This window comes from Thalassophryne amazonica, chromosome 18 (genome assembly GCF_902500255.1).
Source record: "Thalassophryne amazonica chromosome 18, fThaAma1.1, whole genome shotgun sequence".
Taxonomy (NCBI): Eukaryota; Metazoa; Chordata; class Actinopteri; order Batrachoidiformes; family Batrachoididae; genus Thalassophryne; species Thalassophryne amazonica.
The window spans coordinates 18,047,380-18,063,303 of record NC_047120.1 but is presented as its reverse complement, the minus strand read 5'-3'; positions in this window follow the sequence as shown (position 1 = coordinate 18,063,303).

The following is a 15,924-nucleotide window of genomic DNA, read 5'->3' as shown; positions in this document are numbered from 1 at the left end:
ATCTGCCTTTGTTTACACGCATTTATTTTACCATAGTCCGCTTTCTGTTTAAACTTGTTTTTAACTCTGGTCATTAAATCGGTTATTTGAGCCTGTAACGCCACTGCCGAATCTTCCTCATTCCCGTATGGCAGGACCGTGCCGTCTGCAGCACGTCCTGTAAATGTCCCTCTCACGGCCGTCTCATTATATTCAGGTTTTACAAACATTACTTTCCCCTCTGACTTTCCTTTCTCGTCTTTCTTTCTCTTTATGGCCTCTACTCTCATCCGTGCTTCACTGAGCCATACTTTTGCACTTTCTCTCTCCTTCTTTTCTACTTTCCTGTTACCCTTTTTATTTGCTGCTGCTGCTGTAAGCTTTAACACCAAACCTTCACAATCTGGTATGACCAATTTACCTGAAAAGCCATATTTCTTTTTTCATTTAATTATGTACTTCAGATTTTCCGGATTGCGTTTGTGCATGTATTTTTCGTCGCCCTGAAATATTTTCTGTGCATGTGTTTCCCATGTTGGTCACCTATTCCCCTTCACTCTGCAAAGTTCAGGTCAAGCTTCTACCCCGTGGGGCAGACCTTCCTTGGAATCCCCCTCTTTGCAGACTCGTCGGGAATATGTGAGTGTGGTGCGTATGGACTTAAAATGACCTACTTTGCAGACAGCGGCTCCACTTTTATCCTCTGATAAAATGGGATATCAAGCTGTCCGTGCTTCAGTCACTCACAGTCTCATTCTTTTATCATTACTAAGGAATACTCAGTCAAACAATACCACACATACAGTCCGACACTGTCACACACACACACACACACACACCCACAACCGCTCCAACTCTCACACTTATACAAAATAAATTACAGATTTCATCAATGATTGCAATTACAGACAAGCCCTCATCTAAAAAAAAAAATAAATAAAAAAATAATAATAATACATAACGCAACAAAATCCTTACAACAAAACAACAAAAACAGAATTTTTCTCTCATTCATACCACAAACACACTTAGTTTCACTTTTGAAATAATCAATTAATTCGCGTCTCTCTAACTGCTTCTCCTGAAATTTATTCTTACTCCTCCTGTATTTCTCAGCCGGATGGGGACTCTAACCCCTCCGCTACCTGTGCCGGCAGGACCGGAGACTCTAACTCCCTCCCCCGCACTTTATTCCGGATGGGGACTCGAACCCCTCCGCCAAATGTGCCGGCAGGACCGGAGACTCTAACTCCCTCCCCCGCACTTTATTCTGGATGGGGACACTAACCCCTCCTCAACATATTTTCCTCACAGGCAGGCAGTAATTACTTACGTCAATTTGTTGCGCCCCTCATTTGGTTCGGAGGCGTCGTCAATCTACTGCGGTGAGCGGAGGTGGACGTCTGTAGTCACCGGCCCGATGGAGAATTCACTCCTCAGGACTTTCCTTCGATCCCTCTAGTGGAATCGGCTGTGCACGGTCTGCGGCGTGTCTCCCTCCGTTCGCTCGAGAAGATCTATCGACGCCTCACGTTGGGCGCCAAGAAAAAACTGTTGGGTTTGCACCCTGTTTTTAAAGAAATGAGAGGCACAAACACTGAAAAGAAACCAGTCAGAGAGAGACAAATATATATTTTTTGCTCTGCGCAGAGGAGGAGAACAATGAAGCAGCTTGTAAGTGCTCAGCTACAAAGATCTTCTAAAATCTCCTCCTCTGGCCCAGCCTTTTATTTAGTTCAACATGAGAAAAAACAAACAAGGACAGTCGGGAGAGGTTACACATGAGTCATGTCTGCAAGAGGGCGATAGCAAAGCTGAAACCTTCCATTCCTGCAACATGAGCCTTGGCGCTCTTCAAAGCAGGATAAGGCAAAATGAAAAATAGTTTGCTCAATCATGAAGAATGCAGACAACAAGTCTTTCTTTCTAAAACCTCCTCTTCTCACAAAGAAGAAAAATAATAAGCATAAACTATAAGAAAATAAATAATAATAATATAAGCATAAACTATAAGAAAATAAATAATAATAATATAAGCATGAACTATATAAAATCCTTGACAACCTGGTACCAGGTGCTTTTTTGGTACCCGCTCAGGAGCAGTTCCAAGCGAGCCGAGCCAATACTAAAATGTGACGTCAACAGGCTGCTGGCCACTGATTGGTCAGAGAATGTAATCACTGGACGAGTCATGAGCGCGCCGCCTGACACAAGAATTAAACCCGCCATTTTTAAATACTTGCAGCTGTGTTATAGTGACCGTGTGTTTCTTTCGTTTCATGATGAGTTTTTTTTTTTTTTGTTTTTTTTTACTTGCACAAAACCACACCGCGATCTGCGGATGAGTTGCGGACTTTTCTGTGTTTGGTGGTGGAGGAGAGAATATAGAGAGAGCTGGACGAAGTCAGAAGATCTCCCAGTTTTGCGCCGCTCACGGCTCACCAAACATTACAGGAAAGCAGAGAAAAGCCGAAAAAGTGATTACAGGACCACAACGGCTGGAGTGGGTCGGACCATAAGGGCTGAAAATGGTTCGACCACATGAACACCATTTACGGAGGCAGGATGACCGCGACTTGGCCACGGAGGCAAGAATGTAAGTGATTTTTATAAACACTTTATAGTCCGTAGTCTGCTTGAAAGCACCATTTAACGTTACTTATTCCACTGGCGGTAAGAGCACTTTAACAAACAAGGATATTTTGAGTCTGAATTTGTATTAAAGTAACATCATTGATGCATGTATGCAGAAATAGTGAGCTTGCTAGTTAACTTTGATTGCTAACTAGTGAGCTAGCTAACTTCGTGCTCAGCTATTTGCTTCTAAAAAAAACATAAAACACACACCTAACATCGGCATGTCAACAATGAACATGTACATCTGACTAATTTAGTGCCATTACTGTGATTTTTTTTTTTTTTTTTTTAAATAAACATGTCGCCATATTGTGTTGTGTTTGTAATCGTTGTGTGTATTTATTGAAGAATCCACTTCCAGAAGCGAGGAGGGTTTGGCCACCACCCTAAGATGACTCCGCAGGTTCCTCTAACCCGTCACCAGCTTCATCAAGGTGCAGGATCATACAGCACATGTTATCACAGGTAAGAATAAATGTCTTCATGTAGCGCTTAGCTCCCAAATACTATATTATTATTATTATTATTATTATTTAAACTTGCTTTTGTTAATCACTTCCCATTTCTATCTTGATTATTGTCCAGTCAAGAGAAGATGGAGCCTGTTCCAGCAGTAGAATCTGTCCATCCTGATTGAGACTGAAGCTGAACTGGGCCCATCGTGATCAACACATCCGATTGATCCTCAATGACACCTGCTCTTCTTTATTTGCTCTTCTTTTAGTTGCAGTAAACACTTTGACTTATGTGACTGTATCATAATTTTGTGTCAGTTCAGGCTGAGTCAACAGTAAAACACATTTTGTCATTGATGTTTTGGTGCAATGATGATTCATTTCTAAGAATTTTTAATTTGGGATTTGCCACTCCAGAAGACACTGCACACTACACCTGGCTGAATCTTTACAAAGATGCTGGAATAATTATGTTTAAACTGAGATTTTAACAAATGGTATTTAACATAAACAAAAACGTTTAGACACTTGAGTGATAGCGCCATTACATCAAGGAGTTCTGGCTGTACGAAGGTTATGGTTTAATGAGATTTAACATGAAATAATTTATTCAGATATTTTTGAACAACCAGTTTTACTGTTCGTTTACTTCCATTTACATTTATGGCCCCATTAAATGTAAAATGTATTTTACTACTGGATTATGCTTAAACAGGTTTCCAATCTTTCAGCATTTAATTTATGTCAGGAAACCTTGGTAACCTTTACAAATCAAATTTATGTGGCACAGAAGTGGAGACATTTCTGCAGAAAGTACAAAAATTTATTGTTGGTCAAAATTCAATGAAAGACAACAGGTGTGTAACGTGTAGGCAAATGATGACAAAGGTGGTGACTCTGAGAAAACCATTTGAAACACATACACACAGAGCATACATATTTTAATTAGTGCTGTCAGGGTCTGTGATTGATTACAGGGTCTGTGATTACTTAATCTAAGTGAATCATTTAATTGCATGTATAATAAATAAATAACCCCTCAGATCTGTGTGTGTTTGGGGCATTTAATAATCTGGTAATATTAAAGGTTCTGGGTTATTTCTGTTAGTGCTCTCTGTTATTTCCTGTTAGATGGAGTTCTTTTCAGGAAATGAGTTCCACAGAGTGACCAGGGTCTAGGGAATCCGATTTTCCAAATTGTTGTGCCAACTCCACTGCGAGATTAAGTTTTGTAGACCACGGATGGTGGCATGGCAGGTCATTTGGGTGTTCATAAAACTTATGATCACATCCTTCGTTATTATTTCTGGTTATGTCTTAAATGAAGTGTAGCTCAGTTTATTAGGACTTGTCATACTTGTCAGCTCACCAGTAAGCCAAACCAGGTGGACATTTGTATCCAGTACCAGCTATAGGACAGGCTTTTGAGCATCTAATTATTGATTGTGTTGGACCATTGCCATACTCTAAATCAGGTCATAGCTACCTACTGACTGTAATGTGCCAAGCAACTAGATATCCTGCAGCATTTCCACTTTGCACTATAACATCAAAATCAGTTATGAAAGCATTGACTCAATTTATTTCAACATTTGGTATTCCAAAAATTATCCAGTTGGATCAGGGTTCTAACTTTACCTCTCATTTATTTGCTCCAATTCTTAAACAGCTTAAAGTTTTACAACAAATCTACTGCGTTCCATGCCCAAAGTCAGGGAGTTTTGCAAAGTTTTCATCAAACTTTAAAATCTTTGCTTCGTGCATATTGTACAGAGTTGTCAGCTGATTGGGAGGAGGACCTATCCTGTTGTTACTTGCTGCCCGCGAGGTAGTGCAGGAAAGCACAGGGTTTCGCCCTAATGATTTAGTGTTTGGTTATAAAGTCCGAGGGCCACTTGCAGTGTTACAAGATGGATGTTTACCTGATGGACCACCCCAAAACTTTCGTGACTATGTGAATGGATTTAGGCTTAAGTTGTATAGAGCTGGTGAACTAACGAGGGAAAAATTGGAATTGTCTCAGAAGAAAATGAAGAGGAAATATGACAGACGTACTGAGTTGCATGAGTTTAGTCCCAGTGACCGTGTCCTTGCTCTTATGCCATTGGTGAATTCTCCTTTCCAAGCTAAGTCTTGCTATCCTTTCACTGTGCTGCGCAAAGTGTCAGATATAAACTATCTCATTGAAACCCCAGGTTGTAGGAAATCTTCAAAGTTGTCATATAAATTTGTTAAAATTTTATTTTTCCCATGATCCAGACCAAGGCATTTCAGCAGTGAGGACAGCGTTGGTTGCTGTGCCTGTCACTATTCATGGTGGCCTTGAACATTTGGAGGAGGAAGATGAGGAGATGGTTGTTGGTCCAGTTGAGGTGTTAAGAGGTCATTTGAAGAACTCTCAGATCTTGCAAAATCTTAGTTTGTTGTTGGATCAACTTGACTGTGATAAATGTGATGAGTTAGTAGCACTTATTAGAAGTTAGCCTGTTCTATTTTCTGATACTCCCACTAAGACTCGCCTAATAAAGCATGACATAGACATCAGAGAGGCTAAGCCCATTAGGCAAAGATTTTATAGAGTTTCTGAGGAGAAGAAAAAAGATTTGGAGACAGTTGAAATACATGTTGGTTAATGGTATTGCAGAGCCATGTGTTTCAAATTGGGCATCACCCTGTCTTCTGGTTAGGAAGTCTGACCCAACTTTTAGACCTTGCACTGACTATTGTAATGTTAACAGTATTATCAAAGCAGATCTTTATCCGCTTCCTCGGATGGAAGACAGTCGGGTCAGTCACAATCAAGGTGTCTTAAGGTGTGTCACCTTAAGACAAAAATAAAAGTATTTTTCTTTGAATTGAGACCCATTATGAAGACCAATGTCTAGTGCAATATAATCCAAAATTTTATTCATGTATCTCTAGCCAATTTTTTTTGGTGACAATATTAAGACGAAGATGCAAAGTCACATTTTGACCGTCACAGACTCTACAATAGAAAGGATATCCTTAATACAAGAGTCATTTATTTTACTATTTACTTTTAAAAAATGGTATATGTTTTGGTTATAAGGCTTAACAAACTGTATTCTTCAATATAGATAGAGCACTTCATCATGGATACTCATAGAATCATCCATGTACTATTTTAAAACTATATGTCACAGACTCTACACACGTAGAGTCTGTGACACGGTGCTACCTATAGCCTTCATCATAACAGGTATAGGACCTAATTATTTATTCCATTCAACTTATATCCTCTAATTATCCTAACATAGGACAATAAAACTACCTAAGTTACATTCTTCATGCTATTATTTTTAAATATAGGTATGTCACGGACTCTACAGGATTTTCTGAACATCTGAGACATGCAGTGCGATCATCACCAAAAACAAAATATTGCTCTGGCCACATTAAATCTTTTTGTTTATTTTTTTAGACACCCTTGAGACTTCAAATAACATTATTTAAAGACCAAAAGGTGACTTTTTATCGTTTTCATTCATCATTTCCATTCAGTATTGTCTTGAAAATGAAATTTTACAACGGTGTAACTAATTTCTGTAAAACTATGTAGCTTGTCTCTCGGATCACCCAAAATTGATGAAATTTTCTGAAAATAGTAAACATATTTGTTTATATCATAGAAAAACATTTACATAAAAGACTACCACACCTTTATTGTTATACAATAAAACATGCATCAATTTTAAAGTGACACAGAATCACATCTGTATTTTGTATCTATAGCCTTGATTGTGACCGACCCAAGTATAAATCAAGTTTGTAGTCTGTTCGTAAATTTTATCTTTTAAAAGGGTATTGGCAGGTGCTGCTGACGAAAAGAGCCCATGAAATTTCCGCTTTCATAACTCCATCTGGCTTGTACTCATACACAGTTATGCCTTTTGGTTTAAGGAATGCTCCTGCCACCTTCCAGCGGAAGGATGAACCTTGTTGTGTCTGGCCTGGAAGGGTGTGCCATGTATTTGGATGATGTGGTCATCTACTCAGACTCTTGGGAGGAGCATGTCCACAGAGTGAAAGCCCTGTTTGAAAAACTGGTGTGGGCCAGGTTAATGGTTAATTTCGCAAAGTGTGAGTTTGCTAAAGCTACTGTGACTTACCTTGGAAAAGTTGTTGGTCAGGGTTTTGTGCGGCCTGTGGAAGCAAAAATTGAGGCTGTGAAGCAGTTTCCACAGCCAACCACAAAGAAAGAACTGATGCGCTTCTTGGGGATGGCAGGGTACTGTTGTACTTTTTCTAAATAAAGTTTTTGGTAGTGGTGTCCCCACTAACCAACCTGCTGAAGGCCAAGGTTGAGTTTGCTTGGTCCACTCAGTGCATTGAGGCATTAGAAGTGGTAAAAGCTTTTTTGTGTTCAGCTCCTGTGTTGGTAGCACCACGGTTTGGGCAACCCTTAAAATTACAGGTAGATGCTAGCCAGATAGGGGCTGGAGCTGTAGGGTGGGATATTATCCCCTATTCTTTTTAATTTGTATTTGGATGATCTCACAACCAGATTTAAAGCTTGTAGCACTGGATGCATAGTTGGCGACCTTGTTTTAAATCATCTAATGTATGCAGATGACCTGGTGGTTTTCAGTCCGAGCACTGCAGGGCTGCAACAGCTACTTAACATTTGTTCCCACTATGGCTTGGAACATGACATCAAATACAATGCTTTAAAAAGTATGGTAATGATTTATAGATCTAAGGAGGACAGAGATAAAAGATTTCTTGTCTTTTATCTGTCAGATACTGTGCTTAATGTAACTGATTAAAAAAAAATCATGGCCATGTAGTCACAGAGGATTTGTCTGATGACTATGATCTAAACAGACTGTTGAACATTATATGCTCAGGCAAATACCCTGGCATGCAGATTTGGACCCTGTACAGATAGGGTGAAAATAATGCTTTTTAAATCTTGCTGTGCACCTCTGTACACAACGCATCTTTGGTCCAACTATAAAAAGGGAAGCTTGCAAAGGCTGCAGGTTGCCTAAAATGATGATTTTCATGTGCTTATGAGGTGACCGAGATGGACCAGTGTGAGTGAGATGTTTCACTCAGCGAGAGTAAACACACTGCATGCCACACTGAGGAAACGTATGTACAATTTTATCTGTCGATTGAAAGACTCTGTAAATCAAGTTGTCGTGTCCGTGGTTGACATTTGCTGGTGTACCATTCGTTATCAGTCCAGGATGTGGAACCACTGATACAGGTCTCTATTTTAAAAAGACATTCTTAATCTTTATGATTGATTTTGTGTGTGTGGGTGTGTATTATTGTGTGGGTGTGTATTATTGTTGTTTTGTCATCTGGTGGACTTTGAGTCTGTAAAAAAGTTGAATTGAATTGAATCTGGTTAGAAATACCACTACCATCTCTTCTAGACATTTCCATGCCTCCACTGGAATGTCATCTGGACCAGCTGCCTTTCCACTCTTCTTCCTCTTCATACCTGCCCTCACTTCATCCTTACTAATCTCTTGTACTTCCTGATTTACTCTGTCCACATCATCTAGCCTTTTCTCTCTCTAATTTTCTTCATTTATCAGTTCCTCAAAATATTCCCTCCACCTTATCAACACTACTCACTAGTCAGCACATTTCTATCTGCATCTTTTACTACCCTAACCTGCTGCACATCCTTTCCAGCTCTGTCCCTTTGTCTGGCCAATCGGTACAAGTCCTTTTCTCCTTCCTTACTGTTCAGCTTCTTGTACAGCTCGCAATATGCCTTTTCTTTAGCTTTTGCCACTTCTCTTTTCACATTACACCGCATCAGCTTGAACTCCTGTCTACGTTCTTGATCTCTCTGATGATCCCAATTCATTTTTGCCAACCTCCTTCTGCTGTCCTGGACATCTTCGTAACCTCACCAAGTCTCCTTGAGTTCCTTCCACTGTACAGATGTCACACTGAGTACATTCCTAGCTGTCTCCCTCACCATTTCTGCAGTACTTTTCCAGTTGTCCAAAATTGCTCTTCCTCCATCAAATGCTTCTCTCACCTGCTCAGTGAATTTCACACAACAGTCTTCAACTTCTACCATCTGATCCTTTAAGTTCTCACTTTTCTTCTTTTTCTTCTTCTTCACCTCTAAAGTCATCCTACAAACCACCATCATATGCTGTCTAGCTACACTGATGTGCTTTTAAATTTGTAAAATTTAAAACTAATCCTGATGTACGAGGTCTGTTAGAAAAGTATCCGACCTTTTTATTTTTTTCAAAAACCTGATGGATTTGAATCACGTGTGCTTGCATGAGCCAACCTTGAACCTTCGTGCGCATGCATGATTTTTTTTTTTCACGCCTGTCGGTTGCATCATTTGCTTGTAAGCAGCCTTTGTGTGAGGGTGGGTGGAGACTCTCGTCATTTTTTCTTTGCAAGGAAATGGCGGAACGACTGGAGCAGCGCGACTGATCAAATTTTGCCACAAACTGGGCAATAGCCAGGTGGAAACCATTCGGATTATTCAGACGGCTTTCGGTGACTATCCTCCGGGCATCACACAGATTAAGGAGCGGTACAGCCAGTTTAAAGACGGCTGCACAACGGTGGAGGGCGCGCCGCGCTCCGATCGGCATCAACAAGCTGAAATGACCGGATCATTTCCAAAGTGAAAGCTGTGGTGATGTGGGACCGTCGTGTGATTATCCGAGAAATTGCGGAAGAGGTGGACATCAGCACTTTTTTGGCACATTCTACTGTGAAAGAAGATTTTGCCATGAAAAGAGTGGCGGTGAAATTCATCGGCACGAAGCTGATGGCGCAGCAACAGCGCCTCCGTGATGAAGCCTCACAGGACATGCCCTGACATGTCCAGCTTGTCCACAATTTCTCGGATAGTCACACAACTGAAAAGCCACCGAAAGCTGTCTGAATCTTCCGAATGGTTGACGAGCTGGGCATGTTACATGTCCTGTGAGGCTTCATCACGGAGGCGTTGTTGCTGCGCCATCAGCTTTGTGCCGATGAATTTCGCCGCTGCTCTTTTCATGGCAAAATCTTCTTTCACTGTGGAATGTGCCGAAAAAGTGCTGATGTCCACCTCTTCCACAATTTCTCCGATAATCACACGACGGTCCCACATCACCACAGCGTTCACTTTGGAAATGATCCGGTCGTTTCAGTGTGTTGATGCCGATCGGAGCGCGGCGCACTCTCCACCGTTGTGCGGCCGTCTTTAAACCGGTTGTACTGCTCCTTAATCTGTGTGATGCCCAGAGGATCGTCACCGAAAGCCATCTGAATAATCCGAATGGTTTCCACCTGGCTATTGCCCAGTTTGTGGCAAAATTTGATGCAGTCGCGCTACTCCAGTCGTTCCGCCATTTCCTTGCAAAGAAAAAAACGACTTGAGACTCCACCCATCCTCACACAAAGGCTGCTTACAAGCAAATGACGCAACCGACAGGTGTGAAAAAAAATCATGCATGCGCACGAAGGTTCAAGGTTGGCTCATGCAAGCACACATGATTCAAATCCATCAGGTTTTTGAAAAAAATAAAAAGGTCAGATACTTTTCTAACAGATCTCGTACATTTCCACTTTATCAATTCCATCAGTGTAATAACTTACTGTCATCATGTCAAACTTACCACTCACTACTTTAGTGTAATTACTGTTATTCTAAACATTTATTGTTATTTGTTTCTTTGCAGACATGCAGCCGTTGTTGGTGATGAAAGAAGAAATTCCCCCTGAACACCGGGAGTGGAATCTGAGATTTGACCAGGAGGATATTAAAGAAGAAGAGAAGCTGTGGATAAGTCAGCAGGGAGAGCAGCTTCAGCAGCTGGAGGAGGCAGATCTCACCAAGTTTGACTTCACTGTCGTCCGTGTGAAAAGTGAAAATGATGATGAAAAACCAGAGTCATCACAGCTTCATCAGAGCTGCAGTGATGAGAGCACAGAGGCTGAGCCTGTAGCCAGCAGCTCCTCTGTACACAGAATACTAACAGCAGAAGCTCATAGAGAGGACAATGGAGGACCACAACCAGCCAGGAACTCAGGTCCAAACAGTCATTTACAACCAGATACTAGTGGCAAGAGTTCAGACAGTTCTGGAACTGAGACTGATGACAGTTGTGACTGGAAACAGACCAGAGAACTTCAGTCAAGTTTTAACTGTCGAAAAAATATCAGTATTATTAGTTCAAGCAATTGCAACATTGCTGAGAAACAATTTAATTGCTTTAAATTTGGAAAAGCATCTGGTCACATGAACAACTCAGAGCAACATAAGGGGAGGCAAGCAATTGGAAAACCACTGAGCTGTTCTGATAGGGATACAAGGGAGAAAAATGGCAATCTGAACAAATGTGGGACAATTCATACAGGACAAAAATTATTTGGCTGTTCTGAATGTGGTCGAAGATTTGGACGAAAGAGCTATCTTGAAAAACACATGATAATTCATACTGGACAAAAACCATTTGGCTGTTCTGAGTGTGGTCAAAGATTTGGACGAAAGAGCAACCTGAACAGACACATGATTATTCATACAGGACAAAAACAATTTGCCTGTTCTGAGTGTGGTCAAAGATTTAGACAAAAGAGCACTCTAAACACACACATGATATATCACACAGGACAAAAACAATTTGGCTGTTCTGAATGTGGTCAAAGATTTGGCCAAAAGAGCACACTGAACAGGCACATGATAATTCATACAGGCCCAAAACAGTTTGGCTGTTCAGAATGTGATAGAAGATTTGGACATAAGAGCTATCTGAAAAAACACATGATAATTCATACAGGACAAAAACTATTTGGTTGTTCCGAATGTGGTAGAAGATTTGGACAAAAGAGCTACCTGAAAAAACACATGATAATTCATACAGGACAAAAACAGTTTGGCTGTTCTGAATGTGGTCAAAGATTTGGACTAAAGAGCTACTTAAACAGGCACATGATAATTCATACAGGACAAAAACAGTTTGAGTGTTCTGAATGTGGTCAAACATTTGGGCTAACGAGCAACCTGAACAGACACATGATAATTCATACAGGACCAAAACAATTTGGCTGTCCTGAATGTGGCCAAAGATTTAGACTAAAGAGCCACCTGAACAGACACATGATAATTCATCCAGGACAAAAACAGTTTGGCTGTTCGGAATGTGGCCAAAGATTTAGACGAAAGAGCTCTTTGAATACACACATAATAATTCACACAGGACAAAAACCATTTGGCTGTTGTGAATGCGATCGAAGATTTGGACAAAAGAGCCACCTGAACAGACACATGAGAATTCATAAAACTTCTGTGAATGCTGCAGGTGCAGGGAGACATCTCTCCTGTGCCAGAACTCAGCTGGATAATCCATCAGATCAGCATAGGTCTGATCCTGGACCCCAGCAACAACAGCCTCAAAGGTCCTAAAGAAATTACCCAAAATATAACACTGTAAATTGGTTCATTGAGCAGAAGAAAAACATCTTCCACTGCTTTGCTTACTCAAGATACGAGAAGTGGGGTAGGGGAAAAAAGGCAGTATTTGAAGAAAGGGTAAAAGAAGTCGATCTACCAGCAGAGTAGAAAGAAGACATCACAACTGCAAAACTACAACCAATTGCCCCTCAAATCCCAAAACAACAGCATAACAAACATAACAGCATAGAAAACAGCATAACAGCATAAAAAAAGAAAGTATAAAGGAAGAAAGAAGCCCAAGAAAAAATGATGAATGATGAGCAGTCGTTAGAGGAAGAGAAACAGGTAGTGGATGAAAGGAGTCAGAAGAAGAGGAAGGAAGAGTGGGTACTGCTGTGGGCAGTAGAATATGTCAAAGTGAAATACACCAACCAGAGAGAAGGATGTAGAGAATGTCAGAAGATACCGTGTCCTCCAAAAGTACTGGGCCACTTGAGATTTCACACATTTTAATTTGTTGACGCCATTTAGAATACAAAAAATAAATCAGGCTTCACAGTATAAAAATTCTAAAATTATCTTTGTGAAATTCAGACTCAAAGCAGATCTCTCCAACTTGATATAAATTAATTGAAAACATAAAGGCCAAGAATCATGGGTTGCATAAGTAATGGGCCCCTTTGGTATAATACCCGAGTAATTGGTTTTATTGGCTGTTTTCTTCAGACAAGTCAGCAAATGGATACCACATTTCCAAGTCACTGAATATGTGTTGGACTTTCTTTACAGCAATTATGAAGAAATACAAACAGTATGGCACTCTATGGTAAGTCTGTATGGAGTTGATAGTTATCAAAAATGGAGTGACTGTGCAAGACAGAGAAGAGTGAGGAAATCACCAATTATACCGTTTCATGATGAAATGCTATAGAGGGGGGTTTCCTTTCACCTAAACATCAAATCTAGGGCTTCGTTCTGGCAAATTGTAGCTGAACTTTTAGGTATTTTTAAGGCGTAAGATTGTGTCTGTGTTAGGATTCCTGCTGTATGCAGAGATATTTTATGTTTCTCTGAATGTTGAAATTGTAAATTTGTGTGAAAATATGGAGCTTTGGGGGGGCATAAACTGAAATTCACCTAAATGTTTTTGCACCCCCCCCCCCCCCCCTTCACGTTTTGATTGATTTTGATGATCATGGTTGTTTTTGTTCATCTAAACCAGAGGTCTCAAACCGGGTTAAGGGCCAAGAGGGTGCAGGTTTTCTGTGCAACCACCCACTCCAGCAGGTGATTTCACTGATTAACATCACTTTGAGCAGGTGGAATCAGTTATTCACTGAAATCACCTGGTGGGGTGGGTGGTTGCACAGAAAACCTGCACCCTCTCAGCCAATTCTGGAACCGGTTTGAGACCTCTTATCTAAACTCTATTCACAATTCATCTTTGTGAAAATATGAATTTTTAAATTTTAAATGTACTGTTTAAATGTAAGACAATCATGTTACTGGTAATGATGTGTATTTGATGCCTGATGACCATCTGTGTTGGAAGAGAAGAAACAAGTGGATTTTGTTTTGTCTTTTAAAATATTTTATTCCTGTTATAAAGAGCAGACAATACAAAAAATATTGTCCTTCTGTTCCTTTATGTTCATGAACCATGGCCATGAATGTAAACAAAGAATTAATGAACTGACATGAATGAACTGATGTGCTCATATCATGAACACAAAACCCAGCTCTGCGCGTCCAGCTGTCAATCGGTGCGCCACACACCGAAGGACACCGCATCATGTGGACTATAACTCACGTGGTAGATGTGACATTTGCGTGATATACCTGTCCGGTCGGATGGTGCACTGGTGCTGTGACAGGCAGCTGGATTTTTATTTCTGTCTTTGTTGTGGAGTGGGCATGCTGTTGGCTGGTGATTCCACCTCTAGCAGGACATGCTGGATATGCCATGATGGGTTTTCCACAGCTGTCAGCTGTTCCATCATGAGCATGGAGCCATCCAGATGTGCGCGTTGCGGTGGACACTGATGACACTGAACTCTGGCCACCATTCGAGCCTTCGCCACCTCAGCCTTATCTTGACAATGTAAAATTGTGGTGTGGTGTTGGGGGGGTGGCACACTCGCACACCATTTGGGTTGCTCGGCGGCGGACACGACACACTGACCGCCTACGCTCCACTTTTGTGCTGGGCTCCCGAATGGACCCACATTTTCTAAGTGCCCCATGAGTGGTATTGGAAGTTTGTGGATGGCAGCTGGACTCCGGCTGAGAATGGGTTGAATGGGTACTCATACTTCATTCACCGTCATTCGGCTGCTGGTGTGAAAGCTGCCTCAATCTCGCCATTCTGCCAGGGTTTGACGTGGCGTATGTTTTCGTGCAGCCCTCTGACCGTGGCACAATTTGTCCAGCCAGCATTCGACGTGCGAATGTTGCGAGCACGATCAGATGGCAATGCGACCACATCTTGCCTGCCGTTCAAATCCAGCGGGTTTCCAGTGTGAGTGTTATCCAAATGTAGAGTGCATCTGCTGTGGCCAAATGGTTGTGGCGACTGCTGTACAAGGCATTCGAGGCGGTTCTGAATTTTCACAAGTGGCATTCAAATCCTCCTTTGTGCATCATTCAGCCTCAGTCGTACTATGTATGAAGGGGCCATAACATATCTTTGTCCTGCTGTAAAAAGGGGGCCACATTTGCACACAGTATTCCAAATGAGGTCTAATGTAACTCTTGTATAACACCAGGAAATATTCCTTAGTAATATAATTGAATGACCTTTTGATAAGACAGCACTCGATTAGCTTTTGCAGCTGCTTGACTTATGTACTTAGAAAATGATAGCTTATATACAATACTGAAATCTTCCATGACAGTGTGTTACTTTGTTGCAAGCAATGACGGTTTGTTGGGAAATAATAAAATTCACCCAAAATGCTTCCTTTCCTCCAACTTCTGATCAATTTTAATTCTCGTGGTTTTGTTTGATTCATCAAACCTCTGTTCTTCATTGCAGAATTTTGAAATTTGAATTTGGGCAAAATACCAGCTTTTGGTCATGAAAACCATGGAATTCACCCAAAATTGGGCATATTACAAAAATGCATGAGGAAAAAAAATTCACAAAAATGCCATTGAAGAAAATTTACACATTGTCATGAAAGAATTGGAGGAGAACCTCAACTTCCAGCTAAACAATTTTCAGCAAATTCCTGTCCCTTAATACAGATGACACACTGCTGTCAACATTTCAGCTGGAACTTCAGGTTTCATTCAAAAGTCTGTTTACACAATAATGTAAATGCTAAAAAGGCTTACAAAATTTACAGCCATTGGTAATGAATTTTATTTGGGGTATGTCATCATTTTCTTTGCCTGCATCGTGCGGGGAAATAGTTCAGAGAATAAACCAGGGTGAGCTCTGGTTATTAACTAGAA